Source organism: Enhydra lutris, unplaced genomic scaffold, assembly GCF_002288905.1.
Source record: "Enhydra lutris kenyoni isolate GAN:26980312 unplaced genomic scaffold, ASM228890v2 scaffoldscaffold80, whole genome shotgun sequence".
Classification (NCBI taxonomy): domain Eukaryota; kingdom Metazoa; phylum Chordata; class Mammalia; order Carnivora; family Mustelidae; genus Enhydra; species Enhydra lutris.
This window is the reverse complement of record NW_019154164.1, coordinates 1,521,584-1,529,672: the sequence shown is the minus strand read 5'-3', so window position 1 is coordinate 1,529,672 and position 8,089 is coordinate 1,521,584. Positions and strand designations below refer to the sequence as shown.

Sequence of the window (8,089 nt, the reverse complement as noted above, 5' to 3'; positions counted from 1 at the left end):
GTTGGGTTCTGTGGTCAGTGCAGAGTCAGCATACAATTCTCTCCCTTTCCATCCGCCCTTCCTCACTGCCCTGCTCGCACACACAATATCTCTCTCCAAAAAAAAAAAAAAAAAGATTTCCTCACTAATAAATGGAGAGAGAAGTATTGAGAGAGGGTGAATAAGAGATGCTATCTGGTTCCATCTGTCACATAGACCCCACTGGAGCTGGCACCACTATGGATGCTCACAAAATCTGATGTACCAGGTGAGGCTGGCCAATCAGTCTTGTTGATAGCATGAAATGGTAGAATTAATGAAGAAAGTAGCAGGGATGAACGTTGAGATGATACTCAAAGAAAGAAGTCTATCTGTTGCATACAGAAGTGTGATTGGAGCTAGCTAGAAGATCCTCCTGGAGAATAATCAGCAGCATTGAACAGGTAGAAGAAAACAAGGAAGGAGTAGGCAAACTGAAAATAATTCAGGAACATTGGAAGGTGGTTGAGATTGAGCTAGGGTTAATATTTTATGAGTTTGGAAACACTGGACAAACACTTCATTCTAGTGCCTAACACTGGTGAGTCCAATGTTTTCTATTATAAAACAAAAGGGGACTATCACAGGTATCTGGCTGAATTTCCTACAGGAAGGAGGCTGTGGAGAATAGCCTAGTGGCTTGAAAGCTGCTAATGATATTGCAGTGATAGAACTTGGACCACCACCTCTCATTCACTCAGCTCTTGCTCTCAATTTTTCTGTATTCTACTGTGAAATTCTTAATTCCTCTGACCATGACTTCAGATTGGCCAAAGCGGTCTTTGATGATGTAGTTACAGAAATGGATGTGCTGAGTGAAGTAAGTTTAGGGACTCTACACTTATGATGCAGTTGTTCCATGATAATCTGACACTGTGAACTTCAGACATGCAGGGTGATGGGAAAGAGCAGAATAAAGAATTTATGCATGATATAGAAGATGAAAATCAGTAAGACTTTAAAGCCAACAAGAGAAACCATCTCTGACCCCCCCACTCCTTCCCATCCCCACCCCACTCTTTGGAAATTCCCATTGTCAGTGAGAAACACCAAATTTGACTTTTACATTTGGTCTCAGAATTTAGGTTTCTGCCCCACTGGTTTTTAAAGAAACACTTTTTCAAAAGTTCTTAAAGACAAGAATGGATTTCTGTGGATTTTACCAGTTCCAGCTTTTTGGTTCTTTAAGACACTATTGCAGGACTGCACAGAAGCTTTTTCAGCATTACTATATTATCTCCTGCCAGATGGAGCAAGGTCACCATTAGAAATGGAAATTACATTTAAAAGCCATTTGACTTCTAGGTGATGGAAGCATCTAAGAGAGGTTAATCACACTATGGAGGCATAACTGGTACCATTTTTCCTTTCTTTAATTGGTTAAATCAAATTTCATGCCAATGATTAAAATTAATTGGCTGTTAGCTTGAGGTGGCTAAGGTTGTTTGAGGAGTTTGTTGTTATGGTTTTGCTGTAAAAAGTGCTTCAGACTCTCCTGAAATGTTGCTGAAAAGCATGATGTGGTAACAGGTCAACAATTGTTGAATCTCATTCTTGCCTAACTTTATACTCTTTCTCTAAAGCAAGTTAGCATTGTAGGTGGTGTGGAAATGTCTGTGTGGGTGTTCAATTCTTTGTTTTTTCTTTTTCCCTTTCTGCCATGTGCCCTCCCCTACTTCATTCCCTCAACTTTTTTTGTTCAGTGTGTAACTTGAAGCTTGTTTGTACTATCAGATATGTGCCTGGAGCCACAGATACAGAATCTGTATTGTTCTTACATCAACACAGCATAGAATTAACATCAAACCTAAATAAAACAAACAAATTAAAAATGTGAAATGCTATTGCATTTCCATCTTTTGTACTTTGAAACTAAAACCTCTAGTCAAATAAACAACTAGATACATGATAGATAGATAGGTAGATAAACACATACACAGACAATGAGGAGAAAGTATCTACCCTTTATTTCTACTTTTGGGTGTAGCTATGTAAGGACTTAATGAGACATGACACAATAGTCATATTGATCATGGAAGAAAAAAATGAAGGCAAAAGTCTTCTACTAATGATAGTGATGTGAAAAGATATAAAGGGCCCAGATCCTGGTGGACATTGTTGAGCCACGGTACCAATTCTGGAACAACCTCTTTTGGATTGCTTTTAATGTGAGGAAAATAAAAACAAAACAAAAATGGAAACACCGTTTTAAATTATTTATTCATTTTATTTTTTAATTTAAATTTAAATTTTTAAAATTATGTTCAGTTAGCCCCTATATAGCACATCTGTAGTTTTTGATGTAGTGTTCAATGATTCATTAGTTGCATATAATATCCAGTGGTTATCACAACAGGTGCCCTCCTTAACATCTATCACCCAGCTACCCCATACCCTCTCCCCTGTGAAACCCTCAGTTTGTTTCTTGGGGTCTATAGTGTCTCATGGTTCATCTCCCTCTCTGATTTCTCCCCCTTCAGATTTCCCTCCCTTCCCTTTGGTCCTCCATGCTATTGCTTATGTTCCACATAAGAGTGAAGCCATATGATACTTGTCTTTCTTTGCTTGACTTACTTCACTTAGCATAATCCTCTCCAGTTCCACCCACGTCAGTGCAAATGGTGGGTATTCATCCTTTCCAATGGCTGAATTAATATTCCATTGTGTATATGGATCACATCTTATGTATCCATTTGCCTGTTGAAGGACATCTTCGTTCCTTCCACTGTTTGGCTATTGTTGACATCGCTACTATGAACATTGGGGTACATGCGCCCTTTCTTTTCACTACATCTGTATCTTTGGGATAAATACCTAGTAGTGTCATTGCTGGGTCATAGGGTAGCTCTATTTTTAACATCTTGAGGAAACTCCATACTGTTTTCCAGAGTGGTGGTACCAGCTTGCATTCCCACCAACAGTGTAAAAGTGTTCCCCTTTCTCCACATCTTTGCCAACATTTGTTGTTTCCTATTTTGTTAATTTTTGCCATTCTAACTGGTATAAGGTGGTATCTCATTGTAGATTTGATTTGTATTTCCCTGATGGCTAGTGATGTTGAGTATTTTTCCATGGAAACACCTATTTTTAAACAACTTTAAACTGTTCATTCTTTGACTTATAGCCATAGTGGTCTTCTTATATCTAAATATCTATAACAGTCCTTCTTTATCCAAAGTTAAATCATGATGGATACCTCTCTATTGTTTTGTCATTTTAAACTTTTCTTGGAAGAGTGAAGCCTTTTGATTTGCAGACTCAGGACTTCTGTCATTTCTGGAAGATTTTCTTCTTTTACACTTGTCAATGTTTTGTCCTTGTTGCTAAATTCTTTTTTTTTTCCTTCTTCTTATGAGGCATTTCAGTTATCCAGATTTTGAATCCCAATTTTTATAAGTATTTACCCTATTTTATTCATAATGGGCTTTCTTCCTTATCCTTTTTGGCATTATCTGTTATGCACTCACTCTTGTCTTCCATTCCAGTTTTCACCAATAAAAAAACCCACCAATTTTTTACTTTAATTGCATTTTAACATTAGGTGATACTATGATATTTCCTCAATTTGTTTCCTGGCTGACATAATGCTCTCAGCTGCCCATTCAATTTGAGAAATAGCAGTGAGGTTTTGTTTTTTTAATTCTTTCTTATCTTTGTATCCCACCAAATTACTTACAAATTGCTCTCTCTATAGTTGATTCTTAGTGTACACATTTTTTTAATTTCAATTTTGTTAGTGAACATAGTGCAGTATTGGTTTCTGCAGTAGAATCTAGTCAATCATCACTTATGTACAATACCCAGTACTCATCACATTTTAGTACCCATTACCTGTCTAGCCCATCCCCCATCTACTTCCCTCTATCAAACCTCAGTTTGTTTTCTGTTGTTAAGAGTTACTTATGCGGACACCTGGGTGGCTCAGTTAACTGTTAAGTGTCTGCCTTTGGCTCAGGCTCAGGTCATGATCCAGCATCCTGGGATTGATCCCCACACTGGGCTCCCTGATCAGTGGGAAGCCTGCTTCTCCCTCTCCCACTCCTCCTGACTGTATTCTCTCTCTTACTCTCTCTCTCTCTCTCTCTCTCTCTCTGTGTCAAATAAATAAAATCTTAAAAAAAAGAAGAAGAAGAAGTAGAGTCATTTATGGCTGGGTGCCTAGGTGGCTCAGTCAGTTAAGTGACTGCCTATGGTTCAGGTCATGATCCCAGGACCCTGGGATTGAGTCCCGCATCAAGTTCCCTGTTTGGCAGGGAGCTTGCTTCTCCCTCTCCTCCATCCTCATGCTCTCTCTCACTATCCCTGTCTGTTTCTCTTAAATAATAGCAAATAAAATCTTTTTTTTAAGTATCACTTATAGCTTGTTTCCCTCTCTCCATTTTTTTCTTTCTCTACTTCCCTCTCCCTCTTTTTTCTTTCTTAAATTCCCTTAGAGTGTACTTCTAATGTCATCCAAAATACTTTATATCTACATGGTATTCTTCCAAATTGTGTTATATGATTGGGAGACTGCATAATTTAAATGATACTTTAATTTTGTTTACCCTTTTTATGTTCTCCTTGGGAAGGAATGATATTATAAACCTGAATTTATACCACTTTCATTCTTTTTTTTAAAGATTTATTTATCTGAGAGAAAGAGAGAGCATGTACACAGGAGGAGGGGCAGAGGGAGAAGAAGGGGAAGAGGACAGAGCCTGATATGGGGCAGGATCCCAGAACCCCAAGATCATGACTGAGCCCAAATTAAGTCTCAGACACTTAACTGACTCAGCCATCCAGGAGCCTCTATACCACTTTCATTCTTAAAACATATACTGGTCTCCGCTGTGGTTATTTTGTCTTTTTGTGGTCATAATTTGTCTTTTTTTTTTAAAGTTTTTATTTATGTATTTGACAGAGAGAGAGAGAGAGATCGTAAGTAGGCAGAAAGGCAGGCAGATAGAGAGCCCGACGGCTCTGAGATCATGACCTGGGCCAAAGGCCAAAGGCAGAGGCTTAACCCACTGAGCCATCCAGGCATCCTATAATTTGTCTTTTGTCCATAAAGAAAGGAAAGTTTTCTTGGCTTCCACCTTAGTACAGTTATTCCAATCTTTGAATATTGCTTTCATGTACCATCTTAATCTTTGCTTTATACTAAGTAGTTCTAAGAAAGAGAAAAATAATGTAAAATAAATAAAGGAATATGAATTGTTTAGTCATGTGATATCTTTTTATTGTGAAACTTCCACAATTTTTAATATGGCTTTGAAATTGGTATTTTTACAATTTCATATGAGAATAGAGGCCTATATTCTTGTCCATTTGTATGCTTCTGTCTTCATTCACATCACTTTGTGATTTATGGGGTGATGTTTAGTAGACCAATATAATTGAAACTCATAAATGAAACAAATATGTTGTTTATTTCACACAGTGACCTTATGAGACCATACACATATTCTAACTTTATTGACATTGCTGCAAATCTGGGTGCATTGCAATTTTGGTAGCTGCCATCAGAACCAGTTGATGTATCACACAAGAAAATAACTTTCATTATCTTATAATTACACTTCAATTTAGATTCTAAACAGTAATGTGAAATTTGTCTTCTAACCTCTTTTTCTAGACTTGACTTTTGAAGGCAGTTTACACCTTCATGTTTTGTATTCCTCCTTACGCTAGTTTATTTTCTTCTGCCATCTAGGGCAGTGTTTTTAAGACAAGTGCTTTAATCACAAGCACAAACAATGCCATGTATCATGCTGTGGAAATTAATGTAAATCACAAAAATAAATTTTTAATGTTAAAAAATTTTATTTCTGCATTAATGGTGTGTTACATAGTATAATAAGTATATTCCTTGAATAGTCAGAGAGCAGTGTTTTTTTGTTTTATTTTGTTTTGAGTTCCAGCTGATAAATACCAAAGAAAGTTTGTACCAAGGGAGTTTTCACATTTGTGTCATAAGATGCAGATTTTTATGTTCCATTTGAAATATACTTGGATGTAAACCAACATCCCAAATACTGAATTTTTCACTGTGCTTAATGAGGTCTCCCTTTTTTCTTTATTTCCTTCCTTCCTTCTCAGTTTCTTTAACATATCAGTAAATTCATTGTAGATATTTCTTGGAAAAAACAGATGGTTGGGCCATCATAAATTAACATTCTGATTTGAAAATGAGAAGAAAATAAAAATAATTTGCATTTCTGGACTGTAGAGCAGACAAGACACAGTAGAAAATTTGTATGTATATTTTGACTCTGATTAGGAAAATCAATCATATGAAAATCAATCAAAATCAATAACTGGCTCTTAACTTGACCGTTAAAGTGACAGCAGTGACCCAGGTAGGCTAAATTTCAAAGCTAGTGGGGAAAGGATAGGTGAACAGGTAGAATGCAAATGATTTGCAGACATCACTACAAAACGAATTCCTGAGTGTGATAGTCAATAGCTTAAATTGGAATAGTCACAACGTGGTTGTGGTTAACACAATCAAACGTGGTTAACTTGTGCTTTATCTTGGCTGGCAACAGAGTCCTAAAGAATCTAATTTAGTGTGTAAAGCCACAGAAACAGGAGACTTCAGAAAGTGCTGATAGGCAATTTCAGATTGATTGAAGCAATATATGTTTATAGGTCTTATATCAAATTTTAAGCAAGACTCCTAGCAGGTGGAAGAAATATAGACAAAGGCAATTGGTGATACGTGGAAAGTTTTCCAAGGCCCCAAACATACTCTACTCTCCAATATTCAGGATCCAGACAAGGCTTCAGTTCCAGTGAAAAATCACACCCAGAAACCAAGACCAAGCTGGATGGGACAAATTGGCTAATTCAAAATCTCACTCAGTGATTGAAATGCGTCTCCTTGTGTACACTTTGCCTTGGTCAGGTATAGCTTCAGATCTGGCAGTAGGAAGATGTAAGTGCCTACAGATGAGCAATACTAAAGGAGGATTATAAAACATGTTAGTTGTTAGAGATTAAAGATCCCCCTTTTTTTCAATTTGTGTATCTTATGGATTTTATCACAGTGCCCAGCCATCGGTAAATGGGCTTCACGCGATAGAGAATATCTGGCTTCAAGCAAAGCATAATATGATAAGGTTTAAATTAGATAATATTTTCTATGCACTATTTCTTTACAAGGCTGGCCAGAGGCCAAAATATAAATTAGGTAAAATTTGCCTTTGGGGACTTTTCATTTTGACATGGCCTCCCTATCTCTGAATGCTTGAGGATTCTCAGTGGGAATTGGGAGGCAAATTGGATTTTGTCAAGTCGGTTGATTCCTCATCTCTGTTTTCAAAGTTTATCTCTAGCAAAGTGGTGAAGGATGTCAAGTTGGTCTTCTGTTTGCCCCATCTTTCTATCCCTTTTGTTGTTCTCAAGCAGTCCCCTACTGTGCCTTCTGTCTTCCTCTGCTTCCCTTACATCTCATGAGACCAAGACAGAAAATCATTTTAGAGCTTTTTCTCCACGTTTCTACTCATTCTGTTGACATTAAATTAACAATAAAATCAATTCCTACAATATGGTTACTAATATATTTCTTCTCCAGGGTAAGAGAACACCTAATACAGTCAAATAAAATTCTTAGGAAAACTCATAAAAGTTGATGCAAATGGTCTTGGCCTTTTCAGGAATGTGGAATAAAGACAGGAAAGAAAAGAACCTTCTGAGCTTTTGGAAGCACAACATATACGCAGCTACCTAGCCTACCGAACTGGTCATGACAATGTACTCAGTTACAACTCAAAAACATCAAGAAAATGTTTCTACTAGACTTATAGATATAAATGTAAAATATACATGTAGAAAGTTGGAGATGGAGAACTATCACCTTCTCCATTAAAGAAAACATTTCTTTTACTTTGGCATTTATGAAAAATGAATGACTTTTATATATGCTGATATATCTTAATAGCCTACCTTCTGCCATCCACTGATGTCTAATTGGACTGTTGTCACTAATGCTGTTACCATTGGTTCCTATGTTACTATGCTTACTGAGTAAAAATCAAGCTGAAAGAAAAATATTAAGAACAGCAGTCTATATAAGTGTAGTGATTTTAAA

At 36.8% G+C, this 8,089-nt stretch overlaps 1 pseudogene; it reads left to right on the top strand.

Annotated features, from left to right (window-relative positions):
* Positions 1–235: 235 nt before the first annotated feature.
* On the top strand, positions 236–972 carry LOC111160982 (annotated as a pseudogene).
* Positions 973–8,089: the final 7,117 nt, after the last annotated feature.